This window comes from Hevea brasiliensis, chromosome 5, assembly GCF_030052815.1.
Source record: "Hevea brasiliensis isolate MT/VB/25A 57/8 chromosome 5, ASM3005281v1, whole genome shotgun sequence".
Classification (NCBI taxonomy): domain Eukaryota; kingdom Viridiplantae; phylum Streptophyta; class Magnoliopsida; order Malpighiales; family Euphorbiaceae; genus Hevea; species Hevea brasiliensis.
In genome coordinates, this window is record NC_079497.1 from 73,109,756 (window position 1) to 73,134,440 (window position 24,685).

Genomic DNA, 24,685 nt, shown 5'->3' on the forward strand with positions numbered 1-24,685 from the left:
GAGGAGTAGATGAAAATTCTAGCAGCTAGGGTATGTGATGGAAATGCATGTGTTTTGATTGAATTAAATATGTTAAGAAGCTTAATTGAGTTGATGAATGATGTTAGTATGCTTTGAATCAAGTAAATGTATTAAAAATGTGAATTAGGGTTTGGACCTAGGGTTTTGGAAGCCAAAAATTGGAAAAATGGTCAAATGGTGTGTTTGACCTTGTTTGAGGTGAGAAATGGTCATTTGTGACCAATTGAGATGTGTTGGAAGTGTTGGAAGTGAGAGTGAATTCGGATTGAAAATGGCTATGCTGTAGGCAGCAGGACCAAGGTCCCTTTGAAGGACTAAAACTGAAAATTTACAAGCCCAATTGGTATGAGACCAATTGGGAATGAAAATAGACACAAAATGGAACATTTTTCGTTTACGAATCATGCCCAAAAAGTGACCATAACGTAGTGAACAAATTGACCAAATAAGGATTTGTGCAGTCTTACCTGTACAAAAATGACCAAATGAATAGTGTTTGTTCATTTGGCCATAACTTGGGCTAGGCAGATCTAAATGACCTGAAATTTTACCAGTTTGGTGACCTAAAACTTCCAGAACCAGTTTGGTGCCTAGAAATTTGGGTTAAGTCCAATCCGGCAGCCATGATTCAAATGGCCATAACTTGAGCTACAAAACTCCAATTGGAGTGATTCAAAAAGGAGAATAAATTTAAGGCAATAGGGAACATTTTCTATGCAGAAAATTTTGCCAAATTCTAACAGGAAAATGACTAATGGAACAGTGCAACCTAAGACACCAAAACTGAAAATTTGCAATTTTGCCTAGAAGAACTAAGTTTTCAGAAAATGACCAAAACCAATAAATTTAGTGACCAAAATGTGGTATGTGAGTGAAATTGGAATTCCCATACCTATTAAGCCTTAGAAAGTCAACAAATTGACTTGAATAGTATAGTGAATAGTAACCCCGAAACACAAATTTTAAAGAACGTTAAGTTTAGCATATATAAGCTAGATAAAAGTGAATTTGAATTTATTTTTGGATTTATGCTAAGTTATGGTACTGAAACACTGTGAAATTGTGCGTTTCAGCTGAAAAAAGCTCGAAAAGTCTAAAAGACTAAGTCAAGGCCTAGAGACGACTCACGTAAGGTGTGCACAATAAACCCTATTTAAGTATTTTATCATTGAAAAATGGATTTAATATGCATTATGAGTTTAAGAACTTTTGTGTTGCCACTTTGTGAATGAAAATGTAACTTTGGATATTGATTTTATTTTTGTATGCAATATTTGAATAAATTGTTTTAATTTGATTTTGGATTCATACTTAGCATGATAATACCATATTATTCCCCCATTTATGGGGTTGAGATTGATTATTTTCCTCTCTCTATGCTTTACCAGTTGAGGTTGTAGATCGAATGAGTACTCATTAGATAGCTAGCCACCTCTCATTGATTTCGATTACTGGGGTTGTAGATTGCTTTGTCGTGGTGTACAATGCGGCATTGATTGGAAATTTTGTCATGGCTTAAGTTGTGTATGAATTGGCAACACTGTGTTTATTAAATTATTTGACCAAAAAATTTTGCTATAATGAGTTTTGATAATTGGTGAAATGTAACTGCTCAACATTTAAATTGTGTTTTATCAATGAATGATTTATGTATTGTATTTTAAATTTTTATTGTGCACCACTGAGTATTTTTATACTCAGGGATAGCTTATTTTGCTGTCGCAGATAAGAGCAATGAGAAAGTAGCAGAGTAAGCTGGTATTGAAATTGAGGACTACACTGATCTTTTTGTACGGGTATTGTTTTATACCCTTGTAGTTATTTTGATGTAAATATTGTAATGTTTTATATATCAATGTAAAGTTGAGCAGTTATATAATAAATTGTAATAATATTATTTTTGGATTTTCTTTTTGTAAATTAAGATTTGTATTTGTGAATTTCGTACTATATGCACTGTGAATGAAGTTATGAAATATTTTAAGTTGATAAATTTTTTGTTGAATTGTGGAATGAATGGAATTGTGTTGACTTGAGATTATTTGGAGGTTGGGAGTTGTGGAAAATTTATTGGAAGTGTTTTTCTCAGGTATTTGAAGAACTGTTTTCTCAAAATACAGACGGCACTCTGCCAAAATTTTTATAAAATTTGCGAAAAAATAAAATTGGACAAAAATTTTTACTAGTTTTTAAGCTTTGAATAAATCATTTTAATTCCTACCAAAACGCTCACAACTTCCAAAATGTATGAAAATGGTTTTAAAATCCCTTGTAGTGTACTTAATGAATTATCGGTAGGTGAAGTTCGGTAGTTCGTTAGGTATTCTACGGGATCATATTATGCCTTACAAAGGTGTAAGCTGTGACATGTTTTAGTGGTATCAGAGCATGGTTTTCCAATAAATTTTGACTATGTGTATGAATATTTCTTTAATAAGTACAACTAATACATATGACATATTTACATCATGAATATGCACTAACGGAGGTCAACCTCCTTGTGTTTGATCTCAAGAAGTAGAAAATTTGGGAAAACAGAATGGAAGAAGGAGATCATTCCATGGAACAATCTTTTGAGGCTAAGGTTCAAGGGGAAGCCCCAGCACTCCAGAACGTGAGTGGGTCAGCCACTCCAGCTCCTACTCCAGCACCGCAGTTTCCTACTCAGTTTGCACAGCAAATGGCTGCGTTTTTCCAACAAATGGTGGGAAATGTGCTACCCCAATCTCATATGCAAGCACCTATAGCACAACCACAGCCCTCAGCTCGGCAATATGAAAAATTGATGAAATTTGGGGCCACCGAGTTTAAAGGCACTGTGGATCCACTGGAGGCAGAACAGTGGTTAGAGCGAATGGAATGGGTTTTCAGGAAGCTGCAGTGTGCAGAATAGCTGAAGTTTGAATCTTCTGTTTCTTTGTTGCAAGGGGATGCGTATGAATGGTGGAAGACCATCCCCCACAGCCTGGTAGAACCTCCAGTCCTTACTTGGTCAGACTTTTTGAGGGAGTTTCGACAGAAGTGGGTCCCCGATGCATATGTGGATATGAAGTTACAAGAATTCCTAAGTTTGAAACAAGGGGATAGAACCATAGCAGAATATGAGAGAGACTTCTCTCGAATGAGCCACTACGCTGCAAGCTTAGTCTCCACCCCCAGAGATAGATGTAAGAGGTTTGAGGCTGGGTTAAGGCCGAATCTGAGAATGCAAGTTGTGGGTTTCTGACATCAGAATTTCTCTGAGTTGGTCTCACAGGCCCTGGAATTGGAAAGGATAGAATCAGAAGGGGCAGTGAAGAAGGGTACACAAGAGAAAGAAAAGACTGAAAGGACTACTGGATAGGCACCTGAGAGTGGTTCTAGAAAGAGGAAACAGTTTGGGGGATCCAGCTCCCGTAGATCTGGCAGAGGCAGATTCTCTGGCCAAAGACCACCCCGGTCTGGTCAGCAGACCCAGCAAGCACACCCGAGGAGCTCTATCAGTACGGCAATGTGAAACTTGTGGTAGAACACACGGTGGGGTTTGTTTCAAGGCCACCGGTGCATGTTTTAACTGTGAAGGGAGCAGACATTTCACTAAGGATTCTACTAGTCCACGCCAGTCTAGACCTTCTGCTGAAGGAACGGAAGCGTGAAAAACACAAGATTATACCATTGAATTCAAAAAAATTTCGCCTAGGGTCACATTCACCATGCAAGATTTATTTTTATCTATTTGATTTCAATGATAAACAACATATTAAAACTCTTTTAATATGTTTTTGGATCTGTATTTGCCATTTAAGATTTTAAAATTAATCAAATTAATTTTAGAACCCTAGATTAAATCAAGAACGATTACACTAACCTCTTGATGCACTGCAGCGTGTCTGCGCCTTTGAGATTCGTCTTCAGGACACCAAATGTTGTCCCTCTAGCTTGTCCACACCAAGAACACCTATGGCAGCCCTTGAACAGCCTCTAAAGCTTTTTCTATTAATTAGAAATTCAAGTTCTGCCTTTTAAGAGATTAGAGATGTAAACAGGACACTAGAAACAATTTCTAGTGTTCTTAATTCAAGAGATTGATGGCTAATCTCTTTGAAATGATGAGAGATGAAGAGAAATAGCTGGAGAGGCTCAAAGTGGCGTGACAAATGAGACGAGAGGCTGCTGGTTATTTTTTCTTTTCATAACCACAGTTAAATAGCTAGGTTAACACATTAAACCCTAGCCACATGTCACCTTTTGATTAGCTCTAGGTTTAAGTGACCCAATCACATTGTGCCAAGTGTCAAACCTATATTTAATCTTGATTTTAATCATCTTACATGATTAAAAAAACATTTGGCAAGCTTATGTGTAATCCCATGTGTCACCATCTCATGGTGCCACGTGTCACACTGTGAAATGACCAAAATGCCCCTGTGTCTTAATTTTGAGTTCTTAACCCAAAATAATTATTTTCTTCTTCTAATTAATTTATATCAAATATAAATTAATTAATTAATCTCTATTAATTAATTTCTCATCAATTAAATTCATATTTAAACACTTTAAATATAAATTTAATTTATACTACACATCCAATAATCTAGATTTGGTTTCAAGTCATGCTAGGGACTTTGCAATTTAATTGCAAACCAAACCTATTTAATTAATCAATTAAACTCTTTAATTAATTAATTAAATCATATTTAAATAGGTGATAACTTGTGTATGTGTGCGACTTACTAGGCTCATCACTAATTGGCAATGAGACATGATACCAACTCTTAATATCATCAGAACTCTTTCTTACCATAAATGATTTCTCTAAATCATTTTATGAACCTCATAGACCATGGTTAACACCTAGCATAGCATGCCATGGCCACCCAATTAGTAATAAGATTTACCTTAAATGAACCTATAATCATATGTTACCATGCACTAGAATCTCTCATTACAAAATCCCAACTCAAGCCGGAGTCACGGTTTATGTCAAACTCCATTTGCTATGAATATTATGTTCTCTTTTAATTCCAGTTCTGATTAAAAGATTTTTCTCATCGAAACTCTTTTACGAATAAATCTATCATCTGGCCAGAACTTGAAACATCAAGAACAATTAAATGAACATAGGATTTTATCTCTATTTACTTAGAGAGCAGATTCCATCTTGATCAACACCTACCTCCATATATAACTAGCAGGAGCCAACACATGCCCATATACCCATACATAGTACAAGTATGAAAGCAGTATCAAACTCAAACTACCTATATACAAGATAACTGTGCTATCTCAGGTCTAAAGATTATATGCACTGACATGATTTATGACAAAACATTGACAAGAGTAAACTCCATGTGCTTATCATAAGTGTCACTGGTTCGGCCTACTTATCATTTATAAGTGCCTATCATGTTTGTTATATGGCATGAGACTCACCATTCCATCTTATTTATATCTCATATAAATAACTTGGGAACAAACATGAATACAATCTTTCTGGATAAGTCATGTCCTTATTATGAATTATCCTCGATTGTGAACCTATTTATGATACTTTGTGCTAGAAATATTGTCACTCATATTTTAACAACTTAAGAATAATATTTCTAACAAAATATCAATGGACCTTTTCTATTACACATAAATATATTATGTAAACGGAAAAGTGGAAGTGCCTTTTATTAATAAAATTATGTACAAGATACATACTAAATGATATGCTCTAGGGCATACTACTAACAATCTCCCACAAGCACTAGAGCCATTCATTACAATATCTTAGACCTATCTTCTCAAGATGTCGGTCTAACTGAGTCTGTGACATAGGCTTAGTGAATGGATCAGCTGGATTTTCAGCTGATGCTATTTTCTGCATGGCTACATCGCCTCGCCCAACTATTTCTCTGATAATGTAGTAGCGCCTTTCTATGTGTTTGGATTTCTGGTGAGACCTTGGTTCCTTAGCTCAGTATGATCGCTCCATTATTGTCACGGTGTAGTGGGCTGGCGACTCAATGGAAGGAACTCTGTAAGTTTTTTCACGAACTTCTTTATCCAAAGCGGCTTCTTTTGCGACATCGATGCAAGAATATACTCGACCTCGATGAGTGGAATCTGCAGTCGTGCTCTGTTTGGAACACTTCTAACTGACTGCACCTCCATTACAAATGAACACATATCCAAAGGTAGACTTTCTCTCATCGATATCTGATTGGAAGTCATAATCAGTATAACCATCTAATTGCAAGTCTCCACCTCCATAAATCAAGAATAAATCCTTAGTTCTTCTCAAGTACTTAAGGATATTCTTGACTGCTATCCAGTATTCTAAACCTGGATTGGATTGATACCTACTAGTCAACCTAACAGCATATGCGATATCTGGCCTAGTACACAACATTGCATACATTAAACTTCCAATAGCCGAAGCATATGGAATCCTGGCCATCTTATCTCTTTCTTCGGGTGTCTTTGGAGACATCTCTTTAGAAAGATGGATACCATGTCTTACTGGTAACAATCCTCTCTCGGAATCAAGCATGTTAAACCTCTATAACACCTTTTCTAAGTATAGACTTTGGGATAAACCTATTATTCTTTTAGCTCTATCTCTATAGATGCGAATCCCAAGAATATAGGTTGCCTCCCCTAAGTCTTTCATGGAGAATGTATTTGACAACCATACCTTTATAGTTGTCAACATACCTGTGTCATTACCTATCAACAGTATGTCATCCACATATAAGACAAGGAAAGTGATAGCTCTATCACTAACCTTCTTATATACACATGGCTCATCCTCATTTTTGATAAAACCAAAGGATTTAATGGCTTCATCAAAATGGATGTTCCAACTCCTCGAAGCTTGTTTCAACCCATAAATGGATCGCTTTAGCTTGCATACCTTGGAACCATCTTGGGATTCAAATCCCCTAGGTTGTTCCATGAAAATGTTTTCTTCAATGTATCCATTGAGAAAAGCTGTTTTGACATCCATTTGCCAAATCTCATAATCATAGTATGCAGCTATTGCTAATAAAATCCTAATTGATTTAAGCATGGCAACAGGCGAGAAGGTCCCCTCATAGTCTATTCATTGCCTTTGGCGAAACCCTTTCGCTACTAGCCTTGCCTTATAGGTCTCTACCTTTCCATCAGAACCAATTTTCTTCTTGAAAACCCATTTGTTCCCTATAGGTACAATACCTTCAGGTGGGTCAACAAGATCCCAAACTTGATTCTTATACATGGAATCAATCTCGGATTTTATAGCATCAATCCATTTTGAAGAGTCTATATCTAATATAGCTTCTTCATATGTAAGTGGATCATCTCCATGATCTACTTCTTCATGAGTAGACAACTCTTGTTCTTCTTCATGAAGAAAACCATATCTCACTGGTGGGTGAGATACCCTGGTTGTTCTACGAGGAACAGCTGTAGATGTTTCATCAATGGGTATAGGTTGACTAGATGGATTTATATCCATCTGATCTGTTGGTTGGTCAGAATTCTCCAATTCTAACTCTATTTGCCTTCCTTTGCCTCCTTCTTGAACAAACTGTTGTTCAAGAAATATGGCATCTCTACTTATCACAACCTTTTGTGAAGTAGGCAAATAAAAATAATATCCAAAACTATCTTTTGGATATCCAACAAATCGACCTTTTACGATCCGGTCTCCAATTTATCGGTGTTCGACTTTTGATATAAGTGGACAACCCCAAATCTTAACATGCTTTAGACTTGGTTTTCTTCCATGCCATATCTCATAAGGTGTGGAAGAAACTGATTTTGATGGAATCCTATTCAGAATATACAAAGCTGATTCTAATGCAAATCCCCAAAAGAAGATTGGCATATCAGTATACTCATTATACTACGTACCATATCCAATAGGGTACGATTTCTCCTTTCAGATACACCATTCAGTTGTGGCGTTGCTGGAGGAGTCAGCTGAGAAACAATGCCATGCTCTCTCAAGTATTTATCAAATTCAGTACTCAAATATTCACCTCCACGATCTGATCGAAGAGCTTTAATACCTTTTCCTGTTTGATTTTCTACTTCAGATTTAAATTCCTTAAACTTTTCAAAGGATTCATGTTTGTATTTCATCAAATATAAATACCCAAACCTTGATTTATCATCAGTAAAGGTAATAAATGAAGGAACGAAAGCATGAAAAACACAAGATTATACCATTGAATTCAAAAAATATCGCCTAGGGTCACATGCACCATGCAAGATTTATTTTTATCTATTTGATTTCAATGATAAACAACATATTAAAACTCTTTTAATATGTTTTTGGATCTGTATTTGCCATTTAAGATTTTAAAATTAATCAGATTAATTTTAGAACCCTAGATTAAATCAAGAACGATTATACTAACCTCTTGATGCACTGCAGCGTGTCTGCGCCTTTGAGATTCGTCTTCAGGACACCAAATGTTGTCCCTCTAGCTTGTCCACACCAAGAACACCTATGGCAGCCCTTGAACAGCCTCTAAAGCTTTTTCTATTAATTAGAAATTCAAGTTCTGCCTTTAAGAAATTAGAGATGTAAACAGGACACTAGAAACAATTTCTAGTGTTCTTAATTCAAGAGATTGATGGCTAATCTCTTTAAATTGATGAGAGATGAAGAGAAATAGCTGGAGAGGCTCAAAGTGGCGTGACAAATGAGAGGAGAGGCTGCTGGTTATTTTTTCTTTTCATAACCACAGTTAAATAGCTAGGTTAACACATTAAACCCTAGCCACATGTCACCTTTTGATTAGCTCTAGGTTTAAGTGACCCAATCACATTGTGCCAAGTGTCAAACTTATATTTAATCTTGATTTTAATCATCTTACATGATTAAAAAAACATTTGGCAAGCTTATGTGTAATCCCATGTGTCACCATCTCATGGTGCCACGTGTCACACTGTGAAATGACCAAAATGCCCCTGTGTCTTAATTTTGAGTTCTTAACCCAAAATAATTATTTTTTTCTTCTAATTAATTTATATCAAATATAAATTAATTAATTAATCTCTATTAATTAATTTCTCATCAATTAAATTCATATTTAAACACTTTAAATATAAATTTAATTTATACTACACATCCAATAATCTAGATTTGGTTTCAAGTCATGCTAAGGACTTTGCAATTTAATTGCAAACCAAATCTATTTAATTAATCAATTAAACTCTTTAATTAATTAATTAAATCATATTTAAATAGGTGATAACTTGTGTATGTGTGTGACTTACTAGGCTCATCACTAATTGGCAATGAGACATGATATCAACTCTTAATATCATCAGAACTCTTTCTTACCATAAATGATTTCTCTAAATCATTTTATGAACCTCATAGACCATGGTTAACACCTAGCATAGCATGCCATGGCAACCCAATTAGTAATAAGATTTACCTTAAATGAACCTATAATCATATGTTACCATGCACTAGAATCTCTCTGTTACAAAATCCCAACTCAAGTTGGAGTCATGGTTTATGTCAAACTCCATTTGCTATGAATATTATGTTCTCTTTTAATTCCAGTTCTTGATTAAAAAGATTTTTCTCATCAGAAACTCTTTTCTGAATAAATCTATCTGTCCTGACCAGGAACTTGAAACATCAAGAACAATTAAATGAACATAGGATTTTATCTCTATTTACTTAGAGGAACAGATTCCATCTTGATCAACACCTACCTCCATATATAACTAGCAGGAGCCAACACATGCCCATATACCCATACATAGTACAAGTATGAAAGCGATTATCAAACTCAAACTACTCGTATACAAGATAACTGTGCTATCTCAGGTCTAAAGATTATATGCACTGATATGATTTATGACAAAACATTGACAAGAGTAAACTCCATGTGCTTGTCATAAGTGTCACTGGTTCGGCCTATTTATCATTTATAAGTGCCTATCATGTTTGTCATATGGCATGAGACTCACCATTCCATCTTATTTATATCTCATATAAATAACTTGGGAACAAACATGAATACAATCTTTCTGGATAAGTCATGTCCTTATTATGAAGTATCCTCGATTGTGAACCTATTTATGATACTTTGTGCTAGAAATATTGTCACTCATATTCTAACAACTTAAGAATAATATTTCTAACAAAATATCAATGGACCTTTTCTATTACACATAAATATATTATGTAAACGGAAAAGTGGAAATGCCTTTTATTAATAAAATTATGTACAAGATACATACTAAATGATATGCTCTAGGGCATACTACTAACAATCTCCCACTAGCACTAGAGCCATTCATTACAATATCTTAGACCTATCTTCTCAAGATGTCGGTCTAAGCGAGTGTGACATAGGCTTAGTGAATGGATCATTTGGATTTTTAGTGATGCTATTTTCTGCATGGCTACATCGCCTCGCCCAACTATTTCTCCGATAATGTAGTAGCGCCTTTCTATGTGTTTGGATTTACGGTGAGACCTTGGTTCCTTAGCTGTATGATGCTCCATTATTGTCACGATGTAGTGGGCTGGCGACTCAATTGAAGGAACTACGCAAGTTTTGTGACGAACTTCTTTATCCAAACAACTTCTTTTGCGACATCGATGCGACAATATACTCGACCTCGATGAGTGGAATCTGCGATGCGTGCTCTGTTTGGAACACTTCCAACTGACTGCACCTCCATTACAAATGAACACATATCCAGAGGTAGACTTTCTATCATCGATATCTGATTGTAAGTCAGAATCAGTATAACCATCTAATTGCAAGTCTCCACCTCCATAAATCAAGAATAAATCCTTAGTTCTTCTCAAGTACTTAAGGATATTCTTGATCGCTATCGATGTTCTAAACCTGGATTGGATTGATACCTGCTAGTCAAACTAACAGCATATGCGATATCTGGCCTAGTAGACAACATTGCATACATTAAACTTCCAATAGCCGAAGCATATGGAATCCTGGCCATCTTATCTCTTTCTTCGGGTGTCTTTGGAGACGTCTCTTTAGAAAGATGGATGCCATGTCTTACTGGTAACAATCCTCTCTTGGAATCAAGCATGTTAAACCTCTTTAACACCTTTTCCAAGTATAGACTTTGGGATAAACCTATTATTCTTTTCGCTCTATCTCTATAGATGCGAATCCCAAGAATATAGGTTGCCTCCCCTAAGTCTTTCATGGAGAATGTATTTGACAACCATACCTTTATAGTTGTCAACATACCTGTGTCATTACCTATCAACAGTATGTCATCCACATATAAGACAAGGAAAGTGATAGCTCTGTCACTAACCTTCTTATATACACATGGCTCATCCTCATTTTTGATAAAACCAAAGGATTTAATGGCTTCATCAAAACGGATGTTCCAACTCCTCGAAGCTTGTTTCAACCCATAAATGGATCGCTTTAGCTTGCATACCTTGGAACCATCTTGGGATTCAAATCCCCTAGGTTGTTCCATGAAAATGTTTTCTTCAATGTATCCATTGAGAAAAGCTGTTTTGACATCCATCTGCCAAATCTCATAATCATAGTATGCAGCTATTGCTAATAAAATCCTAATTGATTTAAGCATGGCAACATGCGAGAAAGTCTCCTCATAGTCTATTCATTGCCTTTGGCGAAACCCTTTTGCTACAAGCCTTGCCTTATAGGTCTCTACCTTTCCATCAGAACCAATTTTCTTCTTGAAAACCCATTTGTTCCCTATAGGTACAATACCTTCAGGTGGGTCAACAAGATCCCAAACTTGATTCTTATACATGGAATCAATCTCGGATTTCATAGCATCAATCCATTTTGAAGAGTCTATATCTGATATAGCTTCTTCATAGGTAAGTGGATCATCTCCATGATCTACTTCTTCATGAGTAGACAACTCTTGTTCTTCTTCATGAAGAAAACCATATCTCACTGGTGGGTGAGATACCACAGTTGTTCTACGAGGAACAGTGTAGATGTTTCATCAATGGGTATAGGTTGACTAGATGGATTTATATCCATCCGATGCATTGGTTGGTCGAATTCTCCAATTCTAACTCTATTTGCCTTCCTTTGCCTCCTTCTTGAACAAACTGTTGTTCAAGAAATGTGGCATCTCTACTTATCACAACCTTTTGTGAAGTAGGCAAATAAAAATAATATCCAAAACTATCTTTTGGATATCCAACAAATTGACCTTTTTCTGATCTGGTCTCCAATTTATCAGTGTTCAGCTTTTTGATATAAGCTGGACAACCCCAAATCTTAACATGCTTTAGACTTGGTTTTCTTCCATGCCATATCTCATAAGGTGTGGAAGAAACTGATTTTGATGGAATCCTATTCATAATATACAAAGCTGATTCTAATGCAAATCCCCAAAAGAAGATTGGCATATTAGTATAGCTCATCATACTACGTACCATATCCAATAGGGTACGATTTCTCCTTTCAGATACACCATTCAGTTGTGGCGTTGCTGGAGGAGTCAGCTGAGAAACAATGCCATGCTCTCTCAAGTATTCATCAAATTCAGTACTCAAATATTCACCTCCACGATCTGATCGAAGAGCTTTAATACCTTTTCCTGTTTGATTTTCTACTTCAGATTTAAATTCCTTAAACTTTTCAAAGGATTCATGTTTGTATTTCATCAAATGTAAATACCCAAACCTTGATTTATCATCAGTAAAGGTAATAAATGAAGGAACGGAAGCATGAAAAACACAAGATTATACCATTGAATTCAAAAAATTTCGCCTAGGGTCACATGCACCATGCAAGATTTATTTTTATCTATTTGATTTCAATGATAAACAACATATTAAAACTCTTTTAATATGTTTTTGGATCTGTATTTGCCATTTAAGATTTTAAAATTAATCATATTAATTTTAGAACCCTAGATTAAATCAAGAACGATTACACTAACCTCTTGATGCACTGCAGCGTGTCTGCGCCTTTGAGATTCGTCTTCAGGACACCAAATGTTGTCCCTCTAGCTTGTCCACACCAAGAACACCTATGGCAGCCCTTGAACAGCCTCAAAAGCTTTTTCTATTAATTAGAAATTCAAGTTCTGCCTTTAAGATATTAGAGATGTAAACAGGACACTAGAAACAATTTCTAGTGTTCTTAATTCAAGAGATTGATGGCTAATCTCTTTGAATTGATGAGAGATGAAGAGAAATAGCTGGAGAGGCTCAAAGTGGCGTGACAAATGAGAGGAGAGGCTGCTGGTTATTTTTTCTTTTCATAACCACAGTTAAATAGCTAGGTTAACACATTAAACCCTAGCCACATGTCACCTTTTGATTAGCTATAGGTTTAAGTGACCCAATCACATTGTGCCAAGTGTCAAACCTATATTTAATCTTGATTTTAATCATCTTACATGATTAAAAAAACATTTGGCAAGCTTATGTGTAATCCCATGTGTCACCATCTCATGGTGCCACGTGTCACACTGTGAAATGACCAAAATGCCCCTGTGTCTTAATTTTGAGTTCTTAACCCAAAACAATTATTTTTTTCTTCTAATTAATTTATATCAAATATAAATTAATTAATTAATCTCTATTAATTAATTTCTCATCAATTAAATTCATATTTAAACACTTTAAATATAAATTTAATTTATACTACACATCCAATAATCTAGATTTGGTTTCAAGTCATGCTAGGGACTTTGCAATTTAATTGCAAACCAAATCTATTTAATTAATCAATTAAACTCTTTAATTAATTAATTAATTAAATCATATTTAAATAGGTGATAACTTGTGTATGTGTGTGACTTACTTGGCTCATCACTAATTGGCAATGAGACATGATATCAACTCTTAATATCATCAGAACTCTTTCTTACCATAAATGATTTCTCTAAATCATTTCTGAACCTAATAGACCATGGTTAACACCTAGCATAGCATGCCATGGCCACCCAATTAGTAATAAGATTTACCTTAAATGAACCTATAATCATATGTTACCATGCACTAGAATCTCTCTGTTACAAAATCCCAACTCAAATTGGAGTCATGGTTTATGTCAAACTCCATTTGCTATGAATATTATGTTCTCTTTTAATTCCAGTTCTTGATTAAAAAGATTTTTCTCATCAGAAACTCTTTTCTGAATAAATCTATCTGTCTTGGCCAGGAACTTGAAACATCAAGAACAATTAAATGAACATAGGATTTTATCTCTATTTACTTAGAGGAACAGATTCCATCTTTATAAACACATACATCCAAATATAACTAGCAGAGCCAACACATGCCCATATACCCATACATAGTACAAGTATGAAAGCAGTATCAAACTCAAACTACCTATATACAAGATAATTGTGCTATCTCAGGTCTAAAGATTATATGCACTGATATGATTTATGACAAAACATTGACAAGAGTAAACTCCATGTGCTTGTCATAAGTGTCACTGGTTCGGCCTGCTTATCATTTATAAGTGCCTATCATGTTTGTTATATGGCATGAGACTCACCATTCCATCTTATTTATATCTCATATAAATAACTTGGGAACAAACATGAATACAATCTTTCTGGATGAGTCATGTCCTTATTATGAAGTATCCTTGATTGTGAACCTATTTATGATACTTTGTGCTAGAAATATTGTCACTCATATTCTTAACAACTTAAGAATAATATTTCTAACAAAATATCAATGGACATTTTCTATTACACATAAATATATTATGTAAACGGAAAAGTGGAAATGCCTTTTATTAATAAAATATGTACAAGATACATACTAAATGATATGCTCTAGGGCATATTACTAACAATCTCCCACTAGCACTAGAGCCATTCATTACAATATCTTAGACCTATCTTCTCAAGATGTCGGTCTAACTGAGTCTGTGACATAGGCTTAGTGAATGGATCAGCTAGATTTTCAGCTGATGCTATTTTCTGCATGGCAACATCGCCTCGCCCAACTATTTCTCTGATAATGTGGTAGCGCCTTTCTATGTGTTTGGATTTCTGGTGAGACCTTGGTTCCTTAGCTTTGTATGATGCTCCATTATTGTCACGGTGTAGTGGGCTGGCGACTCAATGGAAGGAACTACTATAAGTTACATCACGAACTTCTTTATCCAAACAACTTTTTGCGACATCGATGCGAGAATATACTCACCTCGATGAGTGGAATCTGCAGTCGTGCTCTGTTTGGAACTCTTCCAACTGACTGCACCTCCATTACAAATGAACACATATCCAGAGGTAGACTTTCTATCATCGATATCTGATTGGAAGTCAGAATCAGTATAACCATCTAATTGCAAGTCTCCACCTCCATAAATCAAGAATAAATCCTTAGTTCTTCTCAAGTACTTAAGGATATTCTTGATCGCTATCGATGTTCTAAACCTGGATTGGATTGATACCTGCTAGTCAAACTAACAGCATATGCGATATCTGGCCTAGTACACAACATTGCATACATTAAACTTCCAATAGCTGAAGCGTATGGAATCCTGGCCATCTTATCTCTTTCTTCGGGTGTCTTTGGAGACATCTCTTTAGAAAGATGGATACCATGTCTCACTGGTAACAATCCTCTCTTGGAATCAAGCATGTTAAACCTCTTTAACACCTTTTCCAAGTATAGACTTTGGGATAAACCTATTATTCTTTTCGCTCTATCTCTATAGATGCGAATCCCAAGAATATAGGTTGCCTCCCCTAAGTCTTTCATGGAGAATGTATTTGACAACCATACCTTTATAATCGTCAACATACCTGTGTCATTACCTATCAACAGTATGTCATCCACATATAAGACAAGGAAAGTGATAGCTCTGTCACTAACCTTCTTATATACACATGGCTCATCCTCATTTTTGATAAAACCAAAGGATTTAATGGCTTCATCAAAACGGATGTTCTAACTCCTCGAAGCTTGTTTCAACCCATAAATGGATCGCTTTAGCTTGCATACCTTGGAACCATCTTGGGATTCAAATCCCCTAGGTTGTTCCATGAAAATGTTTTCTTCAATGTATCCATTGAGAAAAGCTGTTTTGACATCCATCTGCCAAATCTCATAATCATAGTATGCAGTTATTGCTAATAAAATCCTAATTGATTTAAGCATGGCAACAGGTGAGAAAGTCTCCTTATAGTCTATTCCTTGCCTTTGGCGAAACCCTTTCGCTACTAGCCTTGCCTTATAGGTCTCTACCTTTCCATCAGAACCAATTTTCTTCTTGAAAACCCATTTGTTCCCTATAGGTATAATACCTTCAGGTGGGTCAACAAGATCCCAAACTTGATTTTTATACATGGAATCAATCTCGGATTTCATAGCATCAATCCATTTTGAAGAGTCTATATCTGATATAGCTTCTTCATAGGTAAGCGGATCATCTTCATGATCTACTTCTTTATGAGTAGACAACTCTTGTTCTTCTTCATGAAGGAAACCATATTTCTCTAGTGGGTGAGATGCCCTAGTTGTTCTACGAGGAATAGTTGTAGATGTTTCATCAACGGGTGTAGGTTGACTAGATTGATCTATATCCATCTGATTTGTTGGTTGGCCAGAATTCTCCAATTCTTGCTCTATTTGCCTTCCTTTGCCTCCTTCTTGAACAAAATATTATTCAAGAAATATGGCATCTCTACTTATCATAACCTTTTGAAAAGTAGGCAAATAAAAATAATATCCAAAACTATCTCTTGGACATCTAACAAATCGACCTTTTTCTGATTTGCTTTCCAATTTATCAGTGTTCAGCTTTTTGATATAAGCTAGACAACCCCAAATCATAACATGCTTTAGACTTGGATTTCTTCCATGCCATATCTCATAAGGTGTGGAAGAAACTGATTTTGATGGAATCCTATTCAGAATATACAAAGCTGATTCTAATGCAAATCACCAAAAGAAGATTGGCATACCAGTATAGCTCATCATACTACGTACCATATCCAATAGGGTACGATTTCTCCTTGCAGATACACCATTCAGTTGTGGCGTTCCTGGAGGAGTCAGCTGAGAAACAATGCCATGCTCTCTCAAGTATTCATCAAATTCAGTACTTAAATATTCACCTCCACGATCTGATCGAAGAGCTTTAATATTCTTTCCTGTTTGATTTTCTACTTCAGATTTAAATTCTTTGAACTTTTCAAAGGATTCATGTTTGTATTTCATCAAATACAAATACCCAAATCTTGATTTATCATCAGTAAAGGCAATAAAATAATGAAAGCCCCCTCTAGCCATTTCTTTAAACGGACCACATACATCACTATGTATTAATTCCAAAATATTTTCAGCTCTTAGCCCTTGTCCAACAAAGGGTGATCTAGTCATTTTGCCTTGAAGGCAAGATTCACAAGTTGGAGTAGGCTCAGAGCCCAATGAGGATAGAATCCCCATTTTCTCCAATTTTGCAATCCTATCTTCTGCAACATAACCTAATCTTAAGTGCGAAATATATTTTGAATTTTGAGTTGATTTTCATCATGGCATTACATTCTTTTAGATTGCTATACTCTGGACAGTGGAAACACTTTCCTGCTGGCAGTGGAAACACTTTCCTACTGGTAGTGGAAACACTTTCCTTTACCTATGTCAACTTTGATTTTTGTTTTTCTGTTTAGCTATTTTCTTAGAAGGACCAGGAATCTGAGGTTTCTTTTTCTTATTGCCCTTCTTCTTGTTGGACTTTCTAGTAGAAGAAGATGCAACCAAAGCTACCTCTTTTCCTTTATTGCCTGGCATATTCTTTTGGGTAATAACCAGCATGTTGAGTAAACCAACTAAGGTGCATTCCTGTTTAGTCATATGGAAATTTGTCACAAAATTCCCAAAAGACTCAGGAAGGGACAGAAGGATCAAATCCGTTTGTAGTTGGAAATCCATGTTGAAGTCAAGATGTTCCAATGGCTCAATCAGCCGAATCATCTTGTGGACATGATCCCCAACATTCTATCCCTCAGACATCCTCATGCGGAACAGCTGCCTAGATATCTCATACCTAGCATTCCTACTGTGCTCACCATACAACTCTTGTAGGTGAAGTAGGATCTCACTTGCACTTTGCAAGTTTTCATGCTCCTTCTGTAACTCATTACTTATGGAAGCAAACATGTAACACTTAGCTCTCATATCATGCTCTTTCCACTTGTCCAAAGTTTCATGTTCCTCTTGTGTAGCCTCTGGAGGTAAGGGACCAGGAACATTTGAATTTAGAACATATCCTATATGTTCAAGGTTTAGGACAAGTTTCAAATTTCTTAGCCAATCAGACAGATTAGGTCCTGTCAACCTATTGTGATCAAGTATGCTTGCAAGGATATTGGATGGTGGTGGTTGTTCTGTGCTCATTATTATCAGAAAATTAATTGCAGAAATAACCAGATTAATTAGTAAATGTATCATGTAATTAACCAAATTGATTATGGTCTTTTAATCAAATTGGTCCTCCCACTAACTTAGCGAATCCTACACTTCCAAAGTAGAAAACGGAAATCCTAGTTGGATGGATTTCTAGTGGGTGATTGAATTCTTATAATTCTATTGATCATCCTCAGGTACATCCATTATTGGAATTACAATAAACTATAAGTGAGCAACTCCTTACCCATCACATCTCATGTGAGGTTCAATCCTTTACCTAGCCCCTAATGCTCAAAATCTCAGGTATATCCATTACTGACTTATCTTGCATTAGTTAAGTTGATCCCATTGAGCCAGTAATTATGTAAATAATTTTAATGTCCTCAGGTACATCCAATATTGGCCACCAAACCATTTACATATTTACAACATCTCATGCTTAACAATTATTCTTAAGAAAATCTCTTAGATTAATTGCATCTCATGCAACTATTAAAAATTTCTTAAAATAATTGCCCCAATGGAGGGCTTATGTTATAATTACTTTAATTATAGCATTTCCAACTTAATCATTTGTTTGGAAGATTTTATAGCCATCCTTATTACTATTAAGGTCTCACTTTGCACATTATCCATTTAGCATGCATATATCATATAATTGCATACATTCCCATACATCTCATGCATTCATGGATAAGCAGTAAATATGGTATGATCATGGACTTTCTAAAGGATTCAATTCTGAGCCACCAAGAATTGAATCAGGGCATTCCTAGGTGCATTTCATTCATTCATTTTACAAGAGTTGCTAAAGGAGTACATAATCAACACTTGATCTTGAATTTCTCCCACTGGTCCCACCAATGCTCTTGACCTCCTTGATCTTCTTGCAATCCAATATTACATAGTAATCCTTGGCATACCAAGGCGAATTTACAAGAACTTAAATAAATGAAATTACAACCCAAAAATATTACAAACTTAATAATACATGCCCAAAATAAATTAAAATAAATTAATTAATTTATAATCCCAAAGAAACATAAAAGAAATAAATCCAATCACATTGGTCTTTTATAGTCCATGATCATCCATCATGCATATCACTATTTAACATTTAAATAAAATATACATACTTAAATTAAATTGAATATCTCATATTCAACTTAAAAATCCAGATCTAAATATGATTCAAATTAATTTAAAAATTCAGATTTGAATCTCATTCAAACAAATTTAAAAATTCAGATTTGAATCACATTCAAACAACTTCAAAAATTCAGATTTGAATCACATTCAAACATTTTTTAAAAAATCAGATTTGAATCACATTCAAATATTTTTTTAAAAAATCAGATCTGAATTTTATTGAATCAATTTTAAAAAATCAGATTTAAATATGATTCAAACAACTTTAAAAATTCAGATTTGAATCACATTCAAACAACTTTTAAAATTCAGATTTGAATCACATTCAAACAATTTTTAAAATTCTGATTTGAATCATAATTTAATTGTGTGATTAAAACTACTAATTAAACACTTTAATTAGTCAATGAATAGGCCTTAGATCATACAACAATTGTAGAATTAAAAGCCAAACCTTGAACCACCCATGGAACCAATGTTGCCGCCACCAATGGTGGCTTCACCATGTGTGCCGCCACACCTCTTGATCCAACCAGCAATGAATCAATCATCTCATGATCAAATCACACAATTAAATCATATAGTCAACAATCTAAATGGCAAATATAGTGGCTCTGATACCAATTGAAGGAACGGTAGCATGAAAAACACAAGATTATACCATTGAATTCAAAAAATTTCGCCTAGGGTCACATGCACCATGCAAGATTTATTTTTATCTATTTGATTTCAATGATAAACAACATATTAAAACTCTTTTAATATGTTTTTGGATCTGTATTTGCCATTTAAGATTTCAAAATTAATCAGATTAATTTTAGAACCCTAGATTAAATCAAGAACGATTACACTAACCTCTTGATGCACTGCAGCGTGTCTGCGCCTTTGAGATTCGTCTTCAGGACACCAAATGTTGTCCCTCTAGCTTGTCCACACCAAGAACACCTATGACAGCCCTTAAACAGCCTCTAAAGCTTTTTCTATTAATTAGAAATTCAAGTTCTGCCTTTAAGAGATTAGAGATGTAAACAGAACACTAGAAACAATTTATAGTGTTCTTAATTCAAGAGATTGATGGCTAATCTCTTTGAATTGATGAGAGATGAAGAGAAATAGCTGGAGAGGCTCAAAGTGGCTTGACAAATGAGAGGAGAGGCTGCTGGTTATTTTTTCTTTTCATAACCACAGTTAAATAGCTAGGTTAACACATTAAACCCTAGCCACATGTCACCTTTTGATTAGCTTTAGGTTTAAGTGACCCAATCACATTGTGCCAAGTGTCAAACCTATATTTAATCTTGATTTTAATCATCTTACATGATTAAAAAAAAAACATTTGGCAAGCTTATGTGTAATCCCATGTGTCACCATCTCATGGTGCCACGTGTCACACTGTGAAATGACCAAAATGCCCCTGTGTCTTAATTTTGAGTTCTTAACCCAAAACAATTATTTTCTTCTTCTAATTAATTTATATCAAATATAAATTAATTAATTAATCTCTATTAATTAATTTCTCATCAATTAAATTCATATTTAAACACTTTAAATATAAATTTAATTTATACTACACATCCAATAATCTAGATTTGGTTTCAAGTCATGCTAGGGACTTTGCAATTTAATTGCAAACCAAACCTATTTAATTAATCAATTAAACTCTTTAATTAATTAATTAAATTATATTTAAATAGGTGATAACTTGTGTATGTGTGTGACTTATATTATGTAAACGGAAAAGTGGAAATGCCTTTTATTAATAAAATATGTACAAGATACATACTAAATGATATGCTCTAGGGCATACTACTAACAATAAAATAATGAAAGCCCCCTCTAGCCATTTCTTTAAACAGACCACATACATCACTATGTATTAATTCCAAAATATTTTCAGCTCTTAGCCCTTGTCCAACAAAGGGTGATCTTGTCATTTTGCCTTGAAGGCAAGATTCACAAGTTGGAGTAGGCTCAGAGCCCAATGAGGATAGAATCCCCATTTTCTCCAATTTTGCAATCCTATCTTCTGCAACATGACATAACCTTAAGTGCCAAATATATTTTGAACTTGAGTTGGTTTTCACCATGGCATTGTATTCTTTTAGATCACTTTCATTCAATTTGTGTTTGTCATTATTATCCAAATAATAAAGACCATCATTCATATAACCCGAACCAACATATTTATTTCCAAAATAAATATTGCAAACATCATCTGTGAACTGAAATTCATAGCCATTTCTAGTCAAACTAGATATAGAAATGATGTTCTTAAAAGCATCAGGTACATATAAAATATTATCCAAAAACAAAACATGTCCAAACATGTAAAAAGATTTAGATCCTATGGCTAAAGCTTCAACATTTGAGCCATTGCCAATCCGGACTCTAATATCTTGAGAACGCAAGCTGCTACTATTTGCTAGTTCCTGCATATCATTAGAAATGTGAGAACTGGCACCAATATCTAAAACCCAAGCTGTAGATGAACTATGAGTATCATCATAATCTAAATAGCAAGATATGGAAATACCTTCCGAAGGTGTATCCTTCTTGTCCTTCAGAGAAGTAAGATACTCTGGGCAGTTCCTTTTCCAGTGCCCATCCTTTTGGCAGTGGAAACACTTTCCTTTACCTCCATCAGCTTTAGTCTTCCTTTTCTGTTTAGCTATTTTCTTGGAAGGACCAAGAATCTGAGGTTTCTTTTTCTTATTGCCCTTCTTCTTGTTGGACTTTCCAGCAGAAGAAGATGCAACCAAAGCTATCTCTTTTCCTTTATTGCCTGGCATATTCTTTTGGGCAATAACCAGCATGTTGAGTAAACCAGATAAGGTGCATTCCTGTTTAGTCATATGGAAATTTGTCACAAAATTCCCAAAAGACTCAGGAAGGGACTGAAGGATCAAATCCGTTTGTAGTTGGAAATCCATGTTGAAGTCAAGATGTTCCAACTGCTCAATCAGCCGAATCATCTTGTGGACATGATCCCCAACATTCTGTCCCTCAGACATCCTCATACGGAATAGCTGTCTAGATATCTCATACCTAGCATTCTCTTTGTGCTCACCATACAACTCTTGTAGGTGAAGGAGGATCTCACTCGCACTCTGCATGTTCTCATGTTGCTTCTGTAACTCATTACTCATGGAAGCAAGCATGTAACACTTAGCTCTCATATCATGCTCCTTCCACTTGTCCAAAGTTTCATGTTCCTCATGTGTGGCCTCTGGAGGTAAGGGACCAGGAACATTTGAATCTAGAACATATCCTATATGTTCAAGGTTCAGGACAAGTTTCAAATTTCTTAGCCAATCGCATGATTAGGTCCTGTCAACCTGTTGTGATCAAGTATGCTTACAAGGATATTGGATGGTGGTGGTTGTTTTGTGCTCATTTTTATCAGAAAATTAACTGCAGAAAATAACCAGATTAATTAGTAAATGTATCATGTAATTAACCAAAATGATTATGGTCTTTTAATCAAATTGGTCCTCCCACTAACTTAGCGAATCCTACACTTCCAGAATAAGCGAAATCCTAGTTGGATGGATTTCTAGTGGGTGATTGAATTCTTATAATTCTATTGATCATCCTCAGGTACATCCATTATTGGAATTACAATAAACTATAAGTGAACAACTCCTTGCCCATCACATCTCATGTGAGGTTCAATCCTTTACCTAGCCCCTAATGCTCAAAATCTCAGGTACATCCATTATTGACTTATCTTGCATTAGTTAAGTTGATCCCATTGAGTCAGTAATTATGCAAATAATTTTAATGTCCTCAGGTACATCCAATATTGGCCACTAAACCATTTACATATTTACAACATCTCATGCTTAACAATTATTCTTAAGAAAATCTCTTAAATTAATTGCATCTCATGCAACTATTTAAAATTTCTTAAAATAATTGCCCCAATGGAGGGCTTATGTTATAATTACTTTAATTATAGCATTTCCAACTTAATCATTTGTTTGGAAGATTTTATAGCCATCCTTTTTACTATTAAGGTCTCACTTTGCACATTATCCATTTAGCATGCATATATCATATAATTGCATACATTCCCATACATCTCATGCATTCATGGATAAGCAGTAAATATGGTATGATCATGGACTTTCTAAGGGATTCAATTCTGAGCCACCAAGAATTGAATCAGGGCATTCCTAGATGCATTTCATTCATTCATTTTACAAGAGTTGCTGAAGGAGTACATAATCAACACTTAATATTGAATTCCTCCCACTGGTCCCACCAATGATCTTGACCTCCTTGAACTTCTTGCAATCCAATATTACATAGTAATCCTTGGCATACCAAGGCGAATTTACAAGAACTTAAATAAATGAAATTACAACCCAAAAATATTACAAACTTAATAATACATGCCCAAAATAAATTAAAATAAATTAATTAATTTACAATCCCAAAGAAACATAAAAGATATAAATCCAATCACATTGGTCTTTTATAGTCCATGATCATCCATCATGCATATCACTATTTAACAATTAAATAAAACATACATACTTAAATTAAATTGAATATCTCATATTCAACTTAAAAATCCAGATTTGAATATGATTCAAATAAATTTAAAAATTCAGATTTGAATCTCATTCAAACAAATTTAAAAATTCAGATTTGAATCACATTCAAACAACATCAAAAATTCAGATTTGAATCACATTCAAACATTTTGTAAAAAATCAGATTTGAATCACATTCAAATATTTTTTTAAAAAATCAGATCTGAATTTTATTGAATCAATTTTAAAAAATCAGATTTAAATATGATTCAAACAACTTTAAAAATTCAGATTTGAATCACATTCAAATAACTTTTAAAATTCAGATTTGAATCACATCCAAACAATTTTTAAAATTTTGATTTGAATCATAATTTAATTGTGTGATTAAAAATACTAATTAAACACTTTAATTAGTCAAAGAATAGGCCTTAGATCATACAACAACTGCAGAATTAAAAGCCAAACCTTGAACCACCCATGGAACCATTGTTGCCGCCACCAATGGTGGCTTCACCATGTGTGCCGCCACACCTCTTGATCCAACCAGCAATGAATCAATCATCTCATGATCAAATCACAAAATTAAATCATATAATCAACAATCTAAATGGCAAATATAGTGGCTCTG